Genomic DNA, 26,322 nt, shown 5'->3' with positions numbered 1-26,322 from the left:
CTTAGATGCCATTTTTTAATGAAAAGATATTTCGATTAAACAGCACTTCAGATGGCTTTAGCACACTCTTAAAACCCCCGAAAACTATCCTTTTCCCTTTATAATCAATCAACATCTGTAAAATGATCGAGATATCAGACTTTGACATGCGGAATGACTGCACATGTGCAAAGACCAGACGGACTGGGCTTCATAATATTACATTTTACAGCTGTTGATTGATTATAAAGGGGAAAGGATAGTTTTCGGGGTTTTTTAAGAGTGTGCTAAAGCTATCTGAAGTGCTGTTTCATCGAAATATTTTTTTATTTCGAAATGGCATCTAAGAAATTTTAGCGTGTGTTTTCTCGCCTCTGACGTCACGATTTCGACATGATCGAAAAGGAGCCAGGAGCCTTAAGTCGGATCAAAATATATGAGTGAATAGATTATTTTCAAAATGGCTGGCTTCTCTTTATGATAAAGAGCGGTAAATATACTTTATATTAAATTAGATGCCTTTAACTTAAAGAAAACCAACATCAACGTCGAGGCAATTGATCAAATGATGATCGACAAGTCAAAATTAATGAAATTGTAAATAAATTGAATTTTAACTACGGCTCATTATTTTTGTTAGGAATGTGGACGAAAGTCTTACACGCAACTATCTTTACTTTTAAAGTTAGCGCCATGTAGGTGGCTCCGCGCGAATGATTCCCTACTAATAAGTTGGCTATACTGCCCCTTTTCTGTAAACCCCCCCCCCCCTCTTTCTACAAGAATACAGTTCGCCTTTGTACCTCAGATAAGCAACTCGTCGTGTTGTGACCTACCCTCGAAATCCCAGAAACTCTAACAATTTTCAATCATCCATAAGTCACTAAATTTTCGAAAAGTTTGTTTTTGAACATAAATTCCATTGAGTCTACTGATAGGAAAGAGTTTTGCATTCACGAGCTTAATAGGGCTGATTTCAATTGAGGATTGTTTGAGACAGAAAGGATAAATATATTAAATTATTTGGATGATACACACAAATTAGTCAAATTCAATCTTTTATTTACATTTCTGCCTTTGGATTCTTTTTTTTCTTTTCTTTTATTGTGGTCCTGCTAGCTTAATAAGGGTAAACGTTTTTTTCCACAAAATTCAAAAGCTTATTAAGAAGTGAGCTAAGTACTAAGAAATGGAAGGATTATATAGAAAAATAATCTACATTTATTTTTATAAATATAATTAAAGTTTGAATTTTCAAATCTCTTTACTCTTTGATTTTTCCTCGTACGGATGTAATTGAAAAAAATGTAATATTTTGTATAAAAACACAAGTGAAAATTATAATAAAATTTTTTTAAAAGTTTGCTTTTTAAAAGATGATTAAAAAGATTAATATATGTATTAAAACTAAATCTTTTTATATATGTTTTAGTATAATATTCAAAGAGTTTATATTACGCAAATATTAAAATCAAATAAAATTGAAAAAAAATGGCAATAAGAGCGCAGTAAGGGCGCTGTGTAATTAAAATGACATTGCAATGCATTATCTTACAGAGGCATAATGTTGAAGCGATAAGGCTTTTAATAACCCAGGAACAGATATAACTACATTTCGTTGACATCGTAGCAAAGTGTACAACATAATCTTCCGTGAATCAATACTTTGATTATACCATAAAGAATTATAAGCTGCTTCGGCAATGTTAGAACTCTGAAAATGATTTAAATGCACAAATGTATCATATAAAAAAATATTCTACGTAATATTTTAACCGTCCAAACTTACTGTTCTCATTAGATAATCAGCTGGCCAAGCACATAGAAACACTTTTGTCAATGATGTAGAACATACAATTACACTTTGAATCTTTATAGATGGCGGTAATCGCTATTTAAAAATGTGGGATAAAATATACAAATAAATATTATCAAATAGTATTACTTAACAATTGTAATAAAAAGTTTACAGGTACACACGCTGAGAAATGCAACGCCACCGAATACTAACGCTACAGTACTAACACCTAATGATGATAACAATACATGTGCAATGGAATTGCTCATTTCTTTCGCGTATCTGTAACAATTTATTATAATACATAAGAATTCTGCGGTTAATTAAATTATATGAAAAAAAAAACATTGTAATAAAAAATTGCATTAAACAAAATTTTACATTAGTATAAAACTTTTACTATATAATAGATAGGATGAGTCTAAGTATAATAATATGCAAATGTAAATGTTTCTGTCCTAAACTGGATTCTTTTCAGTGATATAAAAGCGTAATAGAAAAGTGGAATATCAAAGATTATTTTTTTATTTTTTGTAATGCACAAATATATGTATTTTTTAAAATAAAATTTTAAACATAGTTTGGAGAGAAAAAATTCAATAAAAACTAAAATTTTTAATAAAAAAAATGTATCAATGTTTATAAAAGTATTAAAGTATTGCAGAATGAAGAGATAAAGTTCTATGTAAAAGATAATTGCATTAAAAATATCAATAATTAAAAGTCATGAATTTAATTCCCGAAAATTCAATAATCTACCATTTTTCATATTATTAGAAACAATAAAAGTTAGAATAATCACTGTAAAAGAGATCTCTTGTATAAGTTTAATAAATAATCAACAGAAAGATCAAATCTACAAAATGCAAAATTTAATTCAATTTCTTTCTATACAACTATAAATAAAATTAATCGAGTTGCATTGCAATTTTATGTTAATCTCGATTTTTAATACCTTAAAACTTCTTGATGTTCCTGTATATACGTTTTCCACTCAGAATGGTTCGTGATCGTACGGAATTTGTTGGACAAAATCTCAAAACGTGCCACCGTAAACCATAGCAGAAGAGCGAGGAAAACATTAGCACTTACTTGACAAGAGACTTGATACATACCGATTGCTTGATGCACATAGATCATTGCTGTCATCGGTTGATAGTTAACGCGAAATGGATATTCTATCTCTAGTGGAAACATGCGGGATCGAATGAATGGCACTAAGAGTGAGCCAACTAAGGATGCAATAGCCAAAATCAAGGTAGTTCCATACAATAATATATATTTATTAATATATTGTTGAAACACTTCCTTTTCCTCAGCATTCGCTCGTTTATAACAATCTTCCATTTTGCAAATTACATCCTGTAAATTTTAAATAAGAGAAGAAAATATACAATTATTATTTTCTTATGTACCTAGACATTATCAACGTAGTATAATCAAAAAGGAGATGATGTCTTTTGTAAGTCAAAAATATAGAATAAAATTTTTTAATAAGAGAATCTTTTTAAAAAAAATTAAGAAAGAATTGGAAAATTGATAACACACTGCACACTTTTATGCTAATCTATTATAAATTTGAATGATTTCTGTACACTATCTCTTTTAATAGATCATGACTCATCAGACTCTCAAGACAATAAAAATGCGCTTAAATTAGGATAAGATTTAGTGATTTATACCACTCATTTCCTCTATATAGTAATTTATTAATAAAAATTAATAAAAATTAATTTATTCTACTTAATCGTATATTTACTTAATCGTATTTGAATCAATACAAAAAAATATGAATAATATATAGTTTTGTTAGTTAAAATTCTATTATGGTATTTAATACAAATTTTTAATATCGATGAATATATGATATATATTAATATGAAAATTTAATAGCCTCAGTAACGTTTATAGTAAATATGTGTACATATATAATATATGTAGAATATTTTATATGTATAACATTATTGCATATATAATCTCATTACATATAATGTACATAAAATAAGAATAAATATTTTTATTTGAATTGCCGAAGCTACTCCAATGATTATGATCTTGAAATATATATTGCCAAATTACAATCCTAATAATGATAAATTTTGAAAAACTTCAGTAGACGTTCAATATTTATTTAAAAGTTATTAATAAATAAAAATTTAATTTTCAAGCATTTCTTAGTAAATAAAAACATGAAAACTAGTAGAGATCTATAATTATATAGTATTAAAAAAAATAAAAACTAGTAGAGATATATCTATAATTATATAGATTGCAACTATCCATGTAAAAGTGGAGTTCACCCCATATTGTAGTATACAATGAAATCTATAACTATATAGTTTCACATGAGTTTTATAACTACTCCACACAACAATGCGAAGTCTATCTCACATCACCCGATGCTTTTACGAAACGAAATCTATAATTATGCAGTTCAACATAGGTTTGTTGTGCGCTTTTCTTCCTGCATCGACAAAGTTCTTATTAAATAAATAATAGATGCCGAACTCTAAAAACCTTTTGACGATTATTTAAAGTTGTAGCATATGTTACACAGTAACATGTCAAGATCAAAATAATTGGATATATATATATATATATATATTTATATGTTATATATTTATTATATCTATATTTTATATATATTTATATTTAAATTTTATATAGGTGTATTATATTTTTATATATATTTGTATGTATATATGCGTAATAATCCATTTATAGGAAATTAATATAATTTTCTTATTTTATTGTAATATACGTTTAATATAAAATATGTACAATATGTACATATATATATATATATATATATATATTTATATATAATAATAATTGTTGTTTCTCTTACTTGTAAGCGATCGTGCTGTTTCGTAAATAAAAATATCTGCAATGGAACTTCACAAAAGATACCTAAGCAACAAGCTAATTGCATAATCAAGAAAACATCGTCAAGATTATTAGTGATCGAATATATCAGTTCGATAATTATAAATGCACCGTTGACACCTGATAAGAACCGAAATATTCTATCGCGAATTATCTGAAACTTCGTGGCAGTTCGTGGTAGAGGCCAACAACAAGCAAACAATAAATCCATCTTGAGAAAAGCAATAATTTTATCCAGCGTCGGTGCAGTTCTCATATTAACTATTATTGCATTTTCTTCCACATGAGGGTTCAAACCGCAACTATCCTTCTTGTGGTTTTCTCACGACTTTACGAATTGTAGACTTTAAGAATTGTACAAGAAAAAAATGCAAAACGTAGCATAGTAAGTGAAGAAATTCCAAGACAATGTGTGTAAGATTGCGCACCAATAATATTAAGTATCTCAAGAGAGAAATATTGCGGCGTTCAAAATTATTTCTCTCATTCGCATTTTCTTACCTTTCAACACCATACGCAAGCCTAAAGATTAATAAATGATAAGACTGACAAGTGTTTTACCAGAGATGTGGTATAATTACGCGTTCTATAGCCAGTTATTTCTAGCTTGAATTATTGTGGGGTGTTTTATAATGATAGCACAGAATGAAAATCAATAAATTGCCTCAGAATATGAAAATAAGTATATTATGAAATACGTACAGATACAGTAAAAAGAATTGATAGCACGTAACAATAGAATTTTCGCTTGTCTTGCTAGTCACTTTGACTCGTGCGTCGGGCGCGTCCGCGTACGGTCGTGTGAACGTGCGATGGATGAGTGTGTGAGTAAGAGTGAGCCCCCTTTCGGAAATTCCTCACTATACTCTTCATTAGAGTCCACTTTTGAGGACCTCATGACATATTATGTCACTTTGTCTATCTAATGAGATATCGATAGGGGGGGGCTCACGGCTTTTGCGCTACGTGCGGTAGTATGTAGATTCCCCATTATTATTTATTGTATTAAATTTACTGAAGAAGGTCCAAAGGAAGGACCGAAACGTTTAGATTCAATAAATTTGTTTTTCCAACAAGTTTGTTTTTAATATTTGCGTACCTACACCCTACGCGTGGCTCCATATAGCCTCCTTTTGAATTTGTAATTTATTTATATATTCCTGTATAATATCCTTTTCTGTTGGATTCGCATATTTGTTGTAATTTTCCATCTTCAAAATTACATTCTGCAATGTTATTAACACAATTATTTTAAGCAATTTTATATTTTGTCATTTAACTTTATGCTATAACTAATACTATATTTTATATAAAATAATTTTAGGAGTAGTGGAAATGATCGACCAAAACTAGCAAATAATAAATTTATTTAAATTTCACGACGTTTCGACCATATGATTGTGGTCCTTTTCAAGTGAAACACTGAAACAAAATTTTTTACATATCGTCGGTGACACACAACACTTTTAGTATAACCAAGCCCAATTTACAAGAGATACCCATACTTACAAATAAAATTAGTTACAATTACAGCATTTTTTTAAAAAGTCAAATAAATTGAAAGTGCGAGACAGCAGACAACATATCCTCCCGAAGGATCGTCACAGAATAATAGATTCTTCTGATTATTTTATGCATAAAAGTATAAAGGTAAAACCATCAGAAAATAAATATTTTACGAGATATTTCAGTTTATGTTAGATTATAAAAAAGTAAAGTATAAAATATTAAATATTTATAAACTAAATATAAGTATAAATATAAAATATTCATAAACTATTCGCTTTTTGGCCATGTTACTCATAATTTTTTATACAGAATATTGCGAGAAATCGATTTATATTAAAAAATATAGTGGTTCTATTTTAAAAATTCAAAATGATCTTACCCTGATCTTGGTAACGCCATCCAAGATCAATATGATAAGATCTGTAGAAAAAAAGATATTTTTTAAATCCTAAAATTTTTATCCCAAACATTTTTTTCTAAAATACATCTTTTACGAGATCATGCATTTTAATTCATCACGTACAATCATTACTGGTTTCATATTATTCATGAATTATTTATTTATGAATTATTTATTTATAAATTTATTAATTTTTTCAGCTAAATACTTTAACGCTCGGCGGAAATACTATGAATATTATGATAAACAATATTTTAAAAAAAATTATGGTGAATGCTTTAGCTGTGCAATTCAGTTGGGCTGGAATAAAGGAAAACTTATATTCAAAGATTTAATTCTTACGAAAATAATTATACGTAAGTTTTCTTTTAAGTTTTATATTTTTATGAAAGATATACTAGATATATACTATATTTTAGACATTTAATCGCCTTTTGTATATTAGCAAATATATTTAATAATTAAAATGATATCCTTATTTTACAGAAGCTGTGAGATTACACACGCTATTTAGTCAGGTGACAGATGCCGAATTTGCACTATCTATTTCTAAATGATTAGCTCAAGCTCCTTTGAGAACCTAAAGAGAAATGTATGTATATTTACACACACACACACACAGACACACACGCACGCACGCACACACACACACACACACATTTTTTATTTCATTGAATTATATTATATATATTAACGCTATAACTTTATTTCTTTCTCTTTTTCAATATTTAGGAAAAATAACGCTCAAACAGAAGAAAAATAATTTATAACGACAAAGCCTATGCATACAAAATATATGCATTATACGTACCTGCGCATGTATAACCATATATATATATATATATATATATATATATATATATATATGCATATACTAACATTTAATATAAAATTAATATAAAAGTTATAAAAAAAGCATTCCAAATAAAAAAATATATATATTATATATTATATACATATATGTATGTGTTATATATAAAACTGTGTGGTAAAATTAATTAAAATTCTTAATTTTTGTTTATTTTATAAAAATGATTAAATGGCTGTCAAAAAAATAGTTTATTTTCTAATTCTAATAATTTTTTTTCTAATAAAATAATTATATATGTCAATATATGTATTTGTATAATGATTAAATTTGTAATAATTTTATTTTATTCCCAATAAAATATATATATTGTATATAAAATTTGTTTTTATTTATTCAAAACAAAAATTAATAATAATTATAGTAATATATGCCACAAAATATTAAACAATAATAAGAAAAATATTTTTATCCATTGTTGCAGATACATTGCGCTGCAACATTGCTGCGATGTTACAGCACAATATTGCTAAAGGCGGACATTTTGACGTTGCTGTAATATTGCATCGATATTGCATCTACATTATGCAACTAATATGCAATATTGCAATCTTGCAATGAGATATTTCTGCAATCTTTTTATAATCTTTCTGTGCTGTATGGGTAGTGAAAAAAAAGTGGAAAGCTGAATGAAGCATATTATCCTTAGAGGAAATGGTTAACCTATATATATTTATATAGATTTTTTTTATTTTCTCGTAGGAAGCACTTTGATCTTAGCTTTGTGTTTCAAATATATTGCTAGGGCGTTTTTAAATATTAAAAAATAAATAATTTATATTTACAATATTTTAAATTGTACTTAAATTTATTTTAATTTATTTAATGTATCCTTATACTCAAAATTAATCTTAATAATCAAAATGTTTGTATTAATTTGGATTTACAATGTTAATAGATTAATTAATAAATTGGAAATTTTTTATTAGTTGTAATTTACTTGTAATTTAATGTACGTATTTTCATATTTTTATTGTAAAATAAAATATTCATAATAATAAAATATATTTATTACATTCATTATATTATTATTCATTCATTATATTTATTTATATAATATTCATATTCAATTTAATATTTATTCATTTATTATATATTCATAATAATGAAATATTCCAATATTTATTATAAAATATGGTATATTTTATTGAAAAATATATATTTATTTTATTTAATAAATTGCATTAGAATGTTTTCAAAAATTTCATTATTAAATTATTAAATATAATTAAAAATATGTACATATACAAAAAAGAGAAAAAATAAAGCGTGGGAGGAAGAGTGAGAAAAAAGTTTAGATGGCGGTACTGCATGTACTCGCTGACTTGGCGCATGCGCACTCCATTTTGAGCATCATATACATCAAAGGTGCCGACACAGAGTTGCGCTACTGTATATACTGTGATATCGCGGAGCAATAAAGGGATCGGAAAGGGATCGGGCGCTTTTATTCCTACACATAGTTATTTTTTAAAAAAGGAAGCACTTGGAAACTACAATTTTAAAATTATAAAAGCATGTTTTTCTTACATCATAATTGATTAATTTCATTATTCATCTGTGCAGAAAATTATTAAGATAAGATAATCGAAAATGAACATATTAGGAGTATTTTCATATACCTATATTTTGTTAAAATGTATCAGAATGTGTGAGAATAAAATATCTTTTGTAAACCATTCATTTTTCGACTATTCCACTCTAACAATTTTTTACGCTAAATGTTATGAGAAATTGATTCAAGTAACAAAATTATGGTAGTTTTGTTTAAAAATAGTATAATGATAATCTTGAAATTTCAAAAATGCCTCCATCTAGAATACGATAGTGGTTTTCAAAAAATAGCAATGCATTATTTAATATGATTTAATTTGGTATTATTTTAAATTTATTAATTTATTAATTTAAATTATATAAATTTAAATTAAATTTATTAATTTAAATTATATAAATTTAAATTAAATTTATTAATTCAAATTATATAAATTTAAATTAAATTTATTAATTTTAATTTATTAATTTTAAAAAATTTAATTTTAATGGGCTCAATTTTTTTAATATTATTATTTTTGTAGATTAAAATAACTTTATTTTATAAATAATATAAAACAGTATTTTTAACTAGTATATAATTTACGCTAATTAAAAAAAATATATATATATACAGGGTGTCCCAAAATGATGGGGACTAAATTCGTGTGCAGATTCCTGGGATTATTTGGAGACGATTTTTCCTCACCGAAAATGTCGAGGAAGGTCATTATTTTTTGCATGTTTCCAATTTTTGCCATCATGTATCTTTGTAACTAACAAGCCTTAAATTAAAATTCTATTAAAGTAAACTCTACCTCAAATTAACTAAAGAATGTGAATTTATTATTATTTTATTTCCACAAGGCTTAGTTTGCGAAAAACTCTTTATTTTCAATCGCTTATAACTCGAAAATTATTGGTGTCTCGACATTTTTGCTGAGGAAAAATCGTCTCCAAATGATCCCAGGAATCTGCACACGAATTTAGTCCCCATCATTCTGGGACACCCTGTATATATACAGGGTGTCCGGTAATAGTCGCATCAACCGTCGTGTGCAGGTAGAGCTAGTTAAACCGAGTAGAAAAGTCCTCTACCATTTTGCGATATTCTCAATAATAAGAGAGAAATAAATTAAAGAAAATCAGCCAATTCGCGCGATGATAAGCGTGCGGCGAAAAGAGACAGCCCACTCGGGGGTCCAAAGTTAGCGCTACTCGTATGGAGTTACTGTCTTTTGTAAAGCGCTCCTCCCCGCTTCATCGCGCGCTTAGCAACCGTGTAACATTATACTGTTTCTTTTCGCCGCATGCTTAGTAACGACATAAAACTGGGCTGTCTCTTCTCGCCGTCGTCACGCGAATTGGCTGATCTTTATTAATTAATATCTCTCTTATTATTGAGAATATCGCAAAATGGTAGAGGACTTTTCTACTCGGTTTAACTAGCTCTACCTGCACACGACGGTTGATGCGACTATTACCGGACACCCTGTATATATATATATATATATTATTTTAATATGTTTAAACTTTCGAACTTTTTATTTAATATATATTTAATTATTTATTATGACTTCTTTAATCATTAAAATAATCAAAAAAATCAATTTTATAAGAATTTAATCTTTTTTACAAAAGTACTGTTACAAATATGTTGAAGATAATTACGCACTATCAAAAAACTATGTATAAAATGTTACCAATCTAGTATACGTCCAATATCGTTCGCAATGCCATGAAATATGAGAATGTAGCACAAACAACCTAAAAAATAAAAAAAGCAATAATTTTACGAATATATTTTAATAAGTGAATATTACAATGGATATTAATATATCTACCGTTCCGCAAAATCTCATTGAAACAATAGGTATAAAATGAGTGCCGCTAACTACAACTGGTTTCTGACACCTTTGAATGACCATAAAGATCGTTCGACGTACATTTTGTGATGCATTTATCCATGGAGAATCATAAATTTGCCAGGAAATATTATAACTCTAGTAAGAAAAGGTATAAAAATTTGTCAGCGTTCTTGCTATTTTCAAATTAAATAGGTTGATACAAAATTAATAAATATTTATTTTTTTAATTTAATTGTAAAATTAAATATGTACTTATATTTAAGAGAGAGCATGTAGATTGCGCCTTTTGAAATATTAATTGTTTAATGTATCATATTTAATTAATACATTATCAAAAATATGAATATATTATTTGTTATTAATATAATTTATAATATATATATATATATATTATATATTAAAATATTAACCATATTGGTTATTGCTTCTGCCGACCAGCAGCAAACGAAGAGTCTCCAAATTGAAATAGAAGTGATCAACAGAGACAAACTTAGCTCCACTATAGATGCTTTCTGTAATTTACACGTACTAATAACAGTAATTAATATTAATTATAATGATATGCTAGAGATTACAATTTATACATTTTGTAATAAAAATATAAATTATAGGACAAATGCAAAAAAAAACACTTTAATTATGCAATGTATGTATATGTATGTATATTACGTTTAAAATTAAAAATGATAATTAACTGGACTTTTCAAACTTTTTGGTAGACTCTGTCGATTATATCTTTGAAAGTTCAATAAGAATATTAATCAGTTTACATTAAGAATTTAAAGGCTCCTTCTATATTAAATATAAATTGAGTATTACATAGGCTATAGGAGCACGTACGCGGATTTCGGTGCGTTGATTCCAACGAAAATTAAGTTTTCGTTGGAATTAAATAATTGTGCCGATTCAGTGACTTTCGGACCAATATTTTTCTCATTCAATTCCAAGAAATTAGAAAATGCAAGGGTGCCTAATAATTTTGTCAATGGCTGTATATGTATATATATGTACAATATGTATATACATATGTATATATATTATTTGAGAAATCAATTTGGAAATTAAAATTTCTAAATACAATAATTACTTGTAAAAAAATAGATCGAAAGATAATAATTTATAATAAAAAGCCCTTCACCAATGATCTTTAAATATATTGTAAAGGTGAAGATAATTAACTTTGTTTTAAATCGAATTTGTACATCAAATTTGCACACTCTAAACATAATTTAATTTAATTTGTTTTAAATTAAGTTTGTATACAAAAAAATTTTTAAATATAACTTAATTTGATTTAATACAGTGTAGTTTTTCCAAGGTCAAAATCTCGAATATACATGAAAGATCATCGAACAAATGTCTTTATTAAATAGTTACCAATTAAAATAATGATAATATTATGTATAATATTATAAATAATTTAAAAAAAAAATAAAATATTATAGTTGCTATTATTTGTATTGTTATTTATTTATTTTTATTTATTTACGATAGGATAATTCATAAGAAATTTGAAAGCATATTGAATACTTACATTTAGAATCAACAGACCGCAAGCAATTACGTATATAGAAGCAACAATCGTCAATTTGAGAAGTATATAACAAGCAAAACAATCAAGTTCCCGTACGTAACTAAATTAAAGAATTGTAAAATAATGTAATTTATGTATAATAATAATAATAATACTTTAATTTTTAACTTATAATATTAATATATAAAATTAATAGACACTACATTATGATATTTTAGCTAAATTGACTATCTAAAATATTACTATCGCTTTTAAAATGGATAAGAAAAAATTATTTAATATGACATAATAAAATTAATAAAATGCTTTAACGAGAGTTGCAATTTTCAAAATTTGTAATTTCAAGATTATTACACAAAATACACTTTTATATATATTAAATTGTTTATAATTTTTTAATTACGCGCACTTGCGCGAAAATAATTACAAATTTATTTTATCTATTATTCCTTAAATAAAAGTATTAAAAAGAGTGTGTATTACATCTCAAGAAAAAGAGTGTGTATTGTTTAAAATATATTTTACATTTTCACATATAAAAAATATGTTAGATTATACCGGGTGAGGCAATAATTATTAGCACCTTAAATAGTTTTATAAATATTGATTTTAGACAAAAATGTTTCAAACAAAAGTTGTAGGGTTTCGAGAGGGACATAACATCGTAATCAAGAATTGCCCTTGAGTGACGTTTTTCAAGGTCATTTGAAGATTATTTATGTTTTTTTAAATGGAAATATCTAAATTTTTTTATATAAATCGATTCCCCGCAATATTCACTATAAAAAGTTATAAGGGCAACATGGCCAAAAAATGAATAGTTTACCAGATATTTTATAAATTAATGCAAGCATGTCAAACACGCGGCCCGCATGCAGTTCGCCAACAAAAAGACTGCGACCCACCGAGACTTTCTGAAAATGTTTCGAAAAAAATATTTATTAATTATTTTTAAGTAAATAATATATTAAATTGTAATTTTTTTATTTTTTAATAGTTTCTATTTTTATTTTTTATAAAAAAAGTCGTAAAATATTTTTAACTTATAAAGTAACATAAGATGTAAAAAAGACTATGTAGGTATAATATTGAAACATTGAATATAATAATTTTAAAAATCGTATTTTATTTATTTTTGAACATTGAAAACATGTGGCCCTTAATTTAATATAAAATAGATCATGTGGTCCGTAATGCAAAACGAGTATGACATGTCTGCTTTAATGTTACATAATTTTACATAAACTATAAAATATCTTGTAAAATATTCATTTTTCGTCGATCTTATCTCAATTCTTTTATGCACAAAATAAGAAAAAAATCAATTAGTGTCAAGAAAATACATTGTCGTCTTTAAGAAAAAATATGTATGTAGCTGCTAGTTGCAAATTACCCACATATATCTTCATTGTATATTTTTACCCATAATATTCATACATACATATGATAGAGGATTTCAAAGCAAGTTCAGAACTTATAACACAAGATCTTTGAACAAAATTAAAAGCAAAAAAAAAAGAACGATAAAAAGTACATATGCATATCAACTGATAAAAAATACAAATGCATATCAAATAAAATGATAAAAAGTACAAATTCATATTAAATGGAATGATAAAAAGTACAAATTCATATTAAATAAAATATTTATAAAAGATGTTCGAAGTGATGACCATCATTATCAATACAACGTTGGATTCTTCCAATCACTGATTGGCTTGCTTTTTTAATAATGTCAGGATTTATTGACGCACAGGCTGCAATAATCCGTTGTTGCATGTCTTGAAGTGTAGTTGGTTCTTTTTTGTAGACCATGTCCTTTAGAGTTCCCCATAGAAAAAAATTTAAAGGTGTCAAGTCGGGTGAACGAGCTGGCCACACTACACAACCTCCACGTCCAATCCAGCGATTTCCAAATTTTTCATTGAATTTATTTCTCACAACCAATGAAAAATAAGCTGGACATCCATCGTGCTGATACCACATTATTTGTCGTGTGATTAAAGGCAAGTCTTCTAACAAAAGATCCAATGTATGCTCAAGAAAATTAACATAGCTGTTGCCATTTAGATGTCCATCGAAAAAATGAGGACCAATAATTTTGTCACCTATGACGCACCATACATTCAAAGATTATTGTCTCTGGTGTTCGACCTGCCGCAACCATTGAGAATTTTGTACTGCCCAGAAATGCATGTTATGCAAATTAATATTTCCGTGATTAGTAAATGTTGCCTCATCAGTAAATAATATGGTATCAAAGAAAGGGTCATTATTTCGAATCTGATGTTGAGCCCATAGACAAAATTCAACACAAAATCCATTCCATGTAATCCTTGGTGAAGGTTGAGATGGTATGGATGAAGTTTGTGACGATGCAAGATACGGAGCACGCTCCTCTGACTAACATTAGATTCTCGTTCAATTTGTCGCGAATTTACGTAAGGATTTTGAGCTATCATTGCAAGAATTCCAATTTCATTTTCTTCATGAGTAATTCGCTTTTCACGTTCGCTTTTACGGGTATTTAAACTACCGGTTTGTGTGAGTTTATCGTACACATTTTTAAATGTTTGACGCGAAGGTTGAACGCGATTAGGATATTGTTCAGCGTATAAATTTTTCGCTTGCACTGAATTTTTTTTACATTCCCCCCGTAAATGAGGAGCATGTCAACTTGTTCTCCAAATGAATACATCTTGTACAATTGACAGGTTTATCGATATTAATCTCTTCATGTTTATACCTATTTTATTCTCTAGATTTATTAAGAAGTCCTTCAAAGCATGTTTGTTTTTATTGAAGTGATTTTATGTATTTATTTTTATTGAGGTAATCACTTCAAGGAAAATAAACACTGCTGAAAGACAACTTAGCAAGTTCCTAGGAAAAACGACATGAAAATGGATTAAAATAAAATAAAAATAAAAATAAAATAAAATTAGTGGTTGATATATCTTATTTACGAGGAATGACAAAAACCAAAACATACTGATAAAACGTCATGTCGAAAATCTTTTATAAACGTTTCATTTGATATGCATAAGTACTTTTTATCGTTCTTTTTTTTTGCCTTTAATTTTGTTCATGATTTTGTGTTATAAGTTCTGAACTTTGCTTTGAACTCCTCTATCATATGTGTAGGATGAATATTTGTATATTCACCTTTATTCATAGTCGGCATGTATGTATAGTTAAGGTTTTCTTTTAATTACTACGCGAAGATGCGTACATAATGCGTGTGTCGTTTTTGTTATTATTCGCGGTCCTTAGCGACAGAATCTTTCCGAGCATTCGAGCGATAACACGTATTTTATTTGTATTAACGTTCTTTTCTGTGTTAATAAACATCTTTTCAACTCTTCGAAAATATTCGTATTCTACATTTGGGGGCTCAGCCGGGATAATCACGAAATATTCGAAGACGCGATTGATTGTGAATACGTATGAAGAGATTCGACGGTCTCATTTCACGCAACGACGAAAAGTGTGAGAGACCAAAGAATACGTGTGAAGAAATTCGACAGTCTCATTTCACAACGACGAAGAAGTGTGAGAGATCAAAGTGAAATTTCTGTGACAAACTGAGAGACAGTGCGTACGAGAGGACTGAGTAAAATATAATTTGTGCAGTACAAATTGTGACGTTGAATAAGTGCCATGAATAAATTCACGGTTGTTGAATTGAAGGAGATACTTTCAGCACGCGGGTTATCCAGTTCGGGTACAAAAGCCGAATTGATTTCGCGAATGATGGACGCGGATCCATCGGGAGTGTGGATGGACATCGATCAGAGCAGAAATATCGATATCGAAGATTCCGAGCAAGCTGGTGCATCGAACGTGCAACCGGCAACGAATCTACAACAGCGGAAGATCAATCTTCATAAAAGAGAAAAAGAATTAGCAGAACGAGAGTTAGCAATAGCGCGGCTTGAAATAGAAGTGATGCAAATGAGATTGCAGACCGAGCAAGCAGGAGGAGGCGAACGGCGACGGCGTTCAGCGCATAGCATCGCATCGATTGAGGGTGAGCAATTGAGAGTCAATAACGACGGTGATCATGGTAATAATAACATGACAACAAACTATGGTGGTGGCAATGTTCTAACCCAGTCACGGACAAATATAACGGCAATAGCGGATTTGCTTAATAACTTTAATGGCAAATCTTTTGAAGTTTGGGAGAAGCAAATCAAGTTACTTAAATCGACGTATAAATTAGAAGATGACATCGCCAAAATACTTATTGGCATGCGACTTAAAGGAAAAGCACTTGAATGGTTGCATTCCAAGCCTGAATATATTGCGATGACGTTTGATCAGCTTCTAGACGAATTGAGAGCTATGTTTTATCGTCGGCAGAGCAAAATAGTAATACGTAAGAAATTTGAAGAACGAATGTGGAAGAAAGAAGAAACGTTCCATGAATACTTCCACGAAAAACTTATTTTTGGAAATCGAGTACCGATCAATGACGATGAAATACTTGAATATGTAATCGACGGCATTCCAGACGAGGCACTTCGGAATCAGGCACGCATTCAACGATTTGCAACAGCTGATGGACTTCTAGAGGCGTTCGAGAAGGTGACTCTACGAGATAAAAACACATCCGGTGCAGTGAATTCGACGAAATCTGATAAGCGAGGTAACGAGCAAAACAAAGGTGAGCGAAAAGAAGCTATCAACAGTAACGAAAATAAGAAATCAGGGACGATACGTTGTTATAATTGTGGCGAGCGTGATCACGTAAGTACGAATTGTCCGACTAAAGATCAGGGTACTAAATGTTTCAAATGTGGAGAGCGTGGACATATTGCGTTAAAATGTGCTAAAAAATCTAAAACGAATAAAGAGAGTTACGTTATATCGGGAATTTCAAATCGTAAATGTCTTAAAAAAGTTTTACTCAATGGTCACGAAATCGAAGCGTTAATAGATTCGGGTAGCGATTTTAGTTTAATTCGCGCAGACGAGTACATTAAATTAGGTTCTCCGCAGTTACAATTTAATGAATTACGATTCGATGGTGTGGGATCAAGCGATAATATGACGTTAGGAGAATTTCAGGCCGAAATCGCTGTAGACGGACATTTGTACTCAATTAATGTTCAAGTAGTTTCGAATACTATGCTTCGACATAAATTATTAATCGGAACGAATTTTCTGAATATGACTGATGTTAATCTTAAGGGGGGCGAAATAACTATCCGTCCATTATCGGAGATAGCGTGCGATGTTGTAAAATGCAAAGATATTGTACCAGAAATTTTAAAGATTGATGTAATTCATGATGAAACATGTGAAATAAATCGAGTGGATATTTCACATATTAAAGATTCCAAACAGCGAAAAGAAATAGAGAATCTCACTAATAATTATAAGCCGAATAAGATTCACGAATCAGATGTAAAAATGAAACTCATACTTAAAGATGAAGAACCTGTGTATCAATCCGCGAGACGTTTATCGATAGTTGAAAAAGAAATAGTTAATGCTCAAATTGACGAATGGATTGCGAGTGGAATTGCTCAACCATCTACTTCTGATTATGCGAGTCCAATAGTTCTTGTGCAAAAAAAGGACGATTCATTTAGATTATGCGTAGATTATAGGTTGTTAAACAAAAAAATCATTAAAGATAGATACCCATTACCACTGATTGAGGATCAACTGTATTTGCTACAAAGCGCACGTATTTTCAGTACGTTAGATATGAAAAATGGTTTTTTTCATGTTCGGATGGAAGAATCAAGTCAAAAATATACAGCATTTATTGTGCCAGACGGCCATTATGAGTTTAAACGAGTTCCTTTTGGCCTCTGTAACTCACCAGCAGTATTTCAGTGAATACGGTGTTTAGAGATCTTATTCGAGAAAAAGTAATTTTAGTATACATGGACGACTTGATTATTCCATCTGATGATATTGGGAGTGGTATTAAAAATCTTAAAAAAGTATTAATAACGGCAAGTGAAGCAGGTCTAATAATTAATTGGAAGAAATGCTATTTCTTGCAAACCACAGTTGAATTCCTTGGTCACGTGATTAATAATGGTTGCGTTCGTCCTTCAGATCGTAAAACTGAGGCGGCCCGACGATTTCCAGAACCCACAAATACTAAACAAATACAGAGTTTTCTCGGGTTAACTGGATACTTTCGTAAATTTATTCCTGGATATTCTACAATTGCACGACCATTGTCAAACCTTTTGCATTCAAATATTAAATTTAATTTTGGAACGGTTGAAAGAAACGCGTTTAAATGACTTAAAGTCATGTTAAGTGAAAAGCCAGTACTTAATTTATATCGAATCGGCGCAGACACAGAATTGCATACAGACGCTTCTGCGTTAGGCTATGGTGCAATTTTACTTCAGCGTAATACCGAAGATCGATATTTTCATCCTGTTTATTATTATAGTGGAAAAACAACTCCTGCCGAGTCTAAGTATGTTAGTTATGAATTGGAGGTTTTAGCTATAATAAAGGCGTTGAAACGGTTTCGCGTTTACTTATTAGGTATCGCATTTTCGATCGTTACTGATTGTCGTGCGTTTGCGCTCACTATGGGCAAAAAAGATCTTTGTATACGTGTTGCGCGTTGGGCGTTACTTTTAGAGGAATATAACTATCGTATAGAACATCGATCAGGAAAGAATATGCTGCATGTGGATGCGCTCAGTCGAAACCCGCTTCCAACATGTTTGCTGATTGATAAATCTGAAGCTGGATTAACAGCTCGTCTACGAAAAGCTCAAGAAAAAGATGACAGTGTGATGAAACTTCGAGATTTAATTCTACAGAATAAAACTCAAGATTATATAATACGAGGCAATTTAGTTTACAGAGAATCAGGTGGTGATATACAACTTGTGGTACCAAAGAAAATGCAAACACAAATCATACGACGAGCTCATGAATGCGGACATTTCTTCGTTGGAAAAACTGAAGCTCTTATTCGAACTGATTACTGGATCCCAAATTTACGACAACGAGTTGAGAGAGTTGTGCAAAATTGTGTTGCATGTATTTTAGCAGAGAAAAAACACGGAAAACAAGAATGTTTATTAAATCCAATCGAAAAAGGAAGTATTCCCCTGGATACACTACATATCGATCACCTTGGACCGTTACCCTCGACAAAGAAATCATATCGATATATATTTGCAGTAATCGACGCTTTTTCAAAGTTTACGTGGCTGTACGCCACCAAATCTACAAGCACGACAGAAGTTTTAATACGACTTAAGAAACAGGCTGCGATTTTCTGTAATCCCCGAAGAATTATTTCAGACAGAGGGACAGCTTTCACATCAGACGAGTTCAAAAAGTATTGCCGAGAAGAAAATATAGAGCACTCTTTAATTACAACGGGAATTCCTAGAGGAAATGGTCAGATTGAACGTCTTAATCGAACACTTATATCACTTTTAACTAAGTTGACCGCTCCTAAACCTAATGAATGGTACAAATACGTGGAGATAGCTCAGCAATGTTTAAATTCAACCACACATCGGAGTATAGGCACATCGCCATTTAATCTTCTGTTCGGAATACATCCACGTATTAAGAATTCCAGATATTCGAGATTGGCTTGAAAAAGAATGGATTGCTTTTTTTCAAGATAAACGAGATGAACTTCGAGCTCAAGCAAGTGAAAATATATCTAAAATTCAACGTGAGAACAAGCGAACTTTTGACAAGAAAAGACGAAAAGCAACAGATTATCACGAAGGCAATCTGGTTGCTATTAAACGCACTCAACAGGGTCCAGGATTAAAAATAGCTCAAAAATATTTTGGTCCTTATGAAGTTATTCGAGTCTTGCGCAATCAACGATATTTAGTGCAAAAAGTTGCTGAAGGAGAAGGTCCTCAACAAACATCTACGTCAGCAGACTTTATGAAACTATGGATACAAGAAACTAATGAGGATTCATCAGAAAATGAAGACATGGACGAAAACATTCGGGGCGAATGTTAAAGCAGAATGGCCGAGTGTAGGATGAATATTTGTATATTCACCTTTATTCATAGTCGGCATGTATGATATAGTTAAGGTTTTCTTTTAATTACTACGCGAAGATGCGTACATAATGCGTGTGTCGTTTTTGTTATTATTCGCGGTCCTTAGCGACAGAATCTTTCCGAGCATCCGAGCGATAACACGTATTTTATTTGTATAATCTTTTCTGTGTTAATAAACATCTTTTCAACTCTTCGAAAATATTCGTATTCTACATATGTATGTATGAGTATTATGGGTAAAAATATACAATGAAGATGTATGTAGGTAATTTGCAACTAGCAGCTACATACATATTTTTTCTTAAAGACAACAATGTATTTTCTTGACACCAATTGATTTTTTTCTAATTTTGTGCATAAAAGAATTGAGATAAGATCGACGAAAAATGAATATTTTACAAGATATTTTATAGTTTATGTAAAATTATGTAACATTAAAGCAGACATGTCAAACTCGTTTTGCATTACTGACCACATGATCTATTTTATATTAAACTGAGGGCCACATGTTTTCAATATTCAAAAATAAATAAAATACGATTATTAAAATTATTATATTCAATGTTTCAATATTATACCTACATAGTCTTTTTTACATCTTATGTTACTTTATAAGTTAAAAATATTTTACGACTTTTTTTATAAAAAATAAAAATAGAAACTATTAAAAAATAAAAAAATTACAATTTAATATATTATTTACTTAAAAATAATTAATTAATATTTTTTTCGAAAGATTTTCAAAAAGTCTCGGTGGGTCGCAATCTTTTTGTTGGCGAACTGCATGCGGCCCGCGGGCCGCGTGTTTGACATGCTTGCATTAATTTATAAAATATCTGGTAAATTATTCATTTTTTGGCCATGTTGCCCTTATAACTTTTTATAGTGAATATTGCGGGGAATCGATTTATATAAAAAAATTTAGATAATTCCATTTAAAAAAACATAAATGACCTTGAAAAACGTCACTCAAGGGTAATTCTTGATTACGATGTTATGTCCCTCTCGAAACCCTACAACTTAAATTTAGATAATTCCATTTAAAAAAACATAAATGACCTTCAAATGACCTTGAAAAACGCCACTCAAGGGCAATTCTTGATTACGATGTTATGTCTCCATCGAAACCCTACAACTTTTGTTTGAAACATTTTGGTCTAAAATCAATATTTATAAAGCTATTTAAGGTGCTAATAATTATTGCCTCACCCGGTATATATGTACATATGTATACAGCCATTGACAAAATTATTAGGCACCCTTGCATTTTTTGAATTTCTTGGAGTTGAATGTATGTAAGCTTTCTATTTACGTGTTGTTTTCATGCTACTGACCTTGTGAGAAGTTTAAGCAATTGAGGTATATCTCAAGTGCAAATAGCAAAAAAAAATATAAGAAACAATGAGATTGAGCAACTTAAATTCAGATCTAAAAGAGGAAAAAAACTGCACTTGAGATAGTCCTTTGGAGTGCAACACAAGAAGCTGAGCTCGTTTTCCTTCATTCAACTCGCATGTTTTAGGCATATACAGGGTGTCCGGTAATAGTCACGCCAACCGTCGTGTGCAGATTCCTGGGATCATTTGGAGACGATTTTTCCTCAGCAAAAATGTCGAGACACCAATAATTTTCGAGTTATAAGCGATTGAAAATAAAGGGTTTTTCGCAACCTAAGCCTTGTGGAAATAAAATAATAATAAATTCACATTCTTCAGTTAAATTTAGGTAGAGTTTACTTTAATAGAATTTTAATTTAAGGCTTAGTTACAAAGATACATGATGGCAAAAATTGAAAACATGCAAAAAATAATGACCTCCCTCGACATTTTCGCTGAGGAAAAATCGTCTCCAAATGATCCCAGGAATCTGCACACGACGGTTGGCGTGACTATTACCGGACACCCTGTATAGAAACCTCGGACAATTTATAAACAATAAATAGACAAAGAATTGCCTAGAAATTGCTTGAAATAAGAATGATCACATCTGTGTTAATCGATGTCGAAATGCAAACTGAACAATTTTATAAATATTGTCACTTCTCTAAAAAACTTGTACCTTGTACCTCAATTGCTTGAACTTTTCACAAGATCAGTAGCATGAAAACAACACGTAAATAGAAAGCTTACGCACATTCAGTTCCAAAAAATTCAGAAAATGTAAGAGTGCCTAATAATTTTGTCAATGGCTGTATATATATTAATAATAATAAAATTTGGCAATAAGAATCAGTGTAACAAAAATTTATATTCCAAAATTGTTGAAATTTTGATTAAACAATTTTTATTATAAGAATCTTTGGAGAATTTTATATTTTTTTACTATAATGTTCTTATTTAGATAATTATGTTTATTGTAATACGAGGGTGGTTTGAAAAGTCCGTGCAAAAATGAAAACTACTTAATTTTTTGGGATAAACCTTTTTATTTTTCAACGTAGTCTCCTTTTAGGCTTATACACTTCGTCCAACGCTGCTCCAGTTTGTTGTTCCCTTCCAAATAATAAGATTGGTCCAACTCTGCAAAATAGGCATTCGTTTCCGCAATCACCTCCTCGTTTGAATAAAATCTCTTTCCCCCCAGCCACTTCTTCATATTGGGGAACAAGTAGTAGTCCGAGGGAGCCAAATCTGGAGAATAGGGGGGATGCGGAACGAGTTGGAACCTTAATTCCATCAATTTTGCGGCTACAACTACAGATGAGTGAGCTGGTGCGTTGTCGTGATGGAAAAGGACTTTTTTGTGGGCCAATCGTGGACGTTTTTCTTGCAGCTCGGTTTTCAAACGGTCCAATAACGATGAATAATATGCACCTGTAATAGTTTTGCCCTTTTCCAAATAGTCGATGAGGATTATTCCTTGCGAATCCCAAAAGACAGTCTCCATAACTTTCCCAACCGAAAGAACGGTCTTCGCCTTCTTTGGTGCAGACTCCCCGCTGGCAACCCATTATTTGGACTGTTCCTTGGTCTCAGGCGTGTAGTGGTGTATCCATGTTTCGTCCACAGTGACGAAATGACGCTTAAAGTCCTGTGGATTCCGCTGAAACAGCTGCAAACCGTCCTTGGAACACCTCACACGATTTCGTTTTTGGTCAACTGTGAGCAATCGCAGCACCCATCTTGCGGATAGCTTTTTCATGCCCAAATGTTGATGCAAAATATTATGTACCCGTTCACTCGAGATGCCCACAGCACTAGCAATCTCGCGCACCTTCACTCTTCTATCATCCATCATCATGTCATGGATTTTATCAATGATTTCTGGAGTAGTGACCTCAATAGGGCGTCCAGAACGTTCAGCATCACTTGTGCTCATATGGCCACTCCGAAAATTTTGAAACCACTTATAAACTGTTCTAATCGAAGGTGCAGATTCACCATAATATTTATCAAGCTTCTCTTTAGTCTTCTGAGGCGATTTGCCTTTCATAAAGTAATGTTTTATCAACACACGAAATTCTCTTTCATCCATTTTTTGGAAATCACTCGACTTTCTCGATTCAAACGAACGCCAAACACAGAGAAATAGACCCATCTGGCTGAAACTTGGTGTGTGTTCTTCCAAGAGATGCTACTAACTAAAAATAACCCCGATACGCACCAGTGGTGCCATCTCTCTGACTTTGCACGGACTTTTCAAACCACCCTCGTATATATTTTCTTTCAAATCTCACTTTTTTCATTTATTCTTTTATGTTAGTTATATATATATATTGAAATAACACACTCTGTACATTTACAATTCTTACGATACAATAAAATGTTAAAAATACATTATAAAATAATGTTAACTTACTTTAATGTATTTTGATATATCATGATGGAGGCTCGGAGTTTATTAATAGTAAATACAGAATGCATTTGAATACCCAGTAAATAGAATTTGAAGGTAGCATGCCACATTGTAGAGATTATCATTAGATCGAGGATTATCGTAACTGATGAGTGTGTGATTGTAAGTACCTGATAAATATAAACCGCGTAATAAATCCAAGGTTTGGATATCGAAAAAGAATACACGACAGTAAGCGGTAAATATTTATCAGTCAGCATTGGCGAAAGACTCGTTAAACCTGCAGCACCGATATGTATTAACGCTAAAGGAAAATATTTCGTACGTGATGATGCATAAATTTCAACCATACACTTTTTTCGTATGACATCCATATTTTGTCAGGTTGATATATCTCGAATAACAATTTCTGCAAAACCACAAATTATAATATATATTATATTGTACATTAATATAAATTCAAGAATGCATGCAAGATTACATATGAAGTGATACGTGAAAATTAAAGATTAGATGAGTATTTCATGAATTTGTATGTAACATGCAGGATGGGAAAAAAAAGAAAACATAACGGAATGCTCTAATATTTCAAAAACTACAGATTAAAAAAAATGTTTCAAATAAATAAAATAATAAAATAATATACAATATATACAGGGTGTATCAGACCACCCGTCCACTCCTTTTATTTTGGAAACGGATTATTTTGGAATCAAAATTATGAAAAATCGCAAAATACGTATTTGATTATACATATATATATATATATATATATATATATATATATATATATACAAGGTGTCCCAGAACTGGCGAAGAAGCTTTTAATGACAGATTCTTCATGAAATTCTAAGTCGAAAAGTTCTTTACAAAAATGTGATCCAATGAATAGAATTTGAATGGTGAGGCATTGAAGTTGACGTATGGGAGCGCATGAAATTCGCGCGGTCAGGAGCGTAACGGCCAAGCTCGGCACGGGTACAACTTATAACTCGTGTATCGCGCCGATGCGTGTTTATCGTTACTCTATAATATTCTGTTATTAATAATATGAATTAATTATTCTCATTAATAATAATATTTATCTTTATCAATTAATAATTTTGTGTACTTGACCTACTGGTTGAATATCCTTAAACTATGGGATATGCGAGATATTGATTAGACTAACTTAAAAAATGACAAATTTTTTTCTATTTTTCAATATTTATTATTTACTCATTATTTATTAATTTCAGTTATTTGAGTAATTAATTAATTAATTGATAAAATTATGATTAATTTGTTATTTATTAATTTATTTTAAATTTGTCATTTGTTAAGTTAGTCTAATCAATATCTCGCATATCCCATAGTTTAAGGATATTCAACCAGTAGGTCAAGTACACAAAATTATTAATTGATAAAGATAAATATTATTATTAATGAGAATAATTAATTCATATTATTAATAACAGAATATTATAGAGTAACGATAAACACGCATCGGCGCGATACACGAGTTATAAGTTGTACCCGTGCCGAGCTTGGCCGTTACGCTCCTGACCGCGCGAATTTCATGCGCTCCCATACGTCAACTTCAATGCCTCACCATTCAAATTCTATTCATTGGATCACATTTTTGTAAAGAACTTTTCGACTTAGAATTTCATGAAGAATCTGTCATTAAAAGCTTCTTCGCCAGTTCTGGGACACCCTGTATATATATATATATATATAATTTTATACTTATTTTTTATGTATATACATATATATATAATATATATATATATATATATATATATACAGGGTGTCCCATTTTAATCTCCTCAGGCAAATATCTCGAAAAATATGGAAGATACGGAAAAATGTTTCAGACAAAAGTTGTAGGACTTGAAGAGGGACAGATGATAAAAATATGGACTTGACCTTGAGTGACCTATTGAAGGTCAGGTCAATGTCATCGATGTTTTCTTAAATGGAACCCCCTACTTTCTATTGTATATTCTTATAGCCCTTGTCGAGACGTTTTCAAAACACTACCTATTGATGTCTCTTACGCAAGCCGTTCCCAAGATACGAAGCTTCAAAGTTGACATATCATCGGCATTTGCATTAGTACTCTGCGTTGATACCACTGCTT

General features: G+C 30.2%; 1 pseudogene; it reads right to left on the bottom strand.

The window, feature by feature from the left end:
* Positions 1-23,376: 23,376 nt before the first annotated feature.
* On the bottom strand, positions 23,377-23,723 carry LOC145933227 (protein GVQW3-like; annotated as a pseudogene).
* Between the last annotated feature and the right edge of the window lie 2,599 nt (positions 23,724-26,322).

Source organism: Prenolepis imparis, unplaced genomic scaffold (assembly GCF_030444845.1).
Source record: "Prenolepis imparis isolate NDT839.2.m4 unplaced genomic scaffold, iyPreImpa1.0 SCAF_2, whole genome shotgun sequence".
NCBI classification, from domain to species: domain Eukaryota; kingdom Metazoa; phylum Arthropoda; class Insecta; order Hymenoptera; family Formicidae; genus Prenolepis; species Prenolepis imparis.
This window is presented reverse-complemented; position numbering and strand designations above follow the sequence as displayed.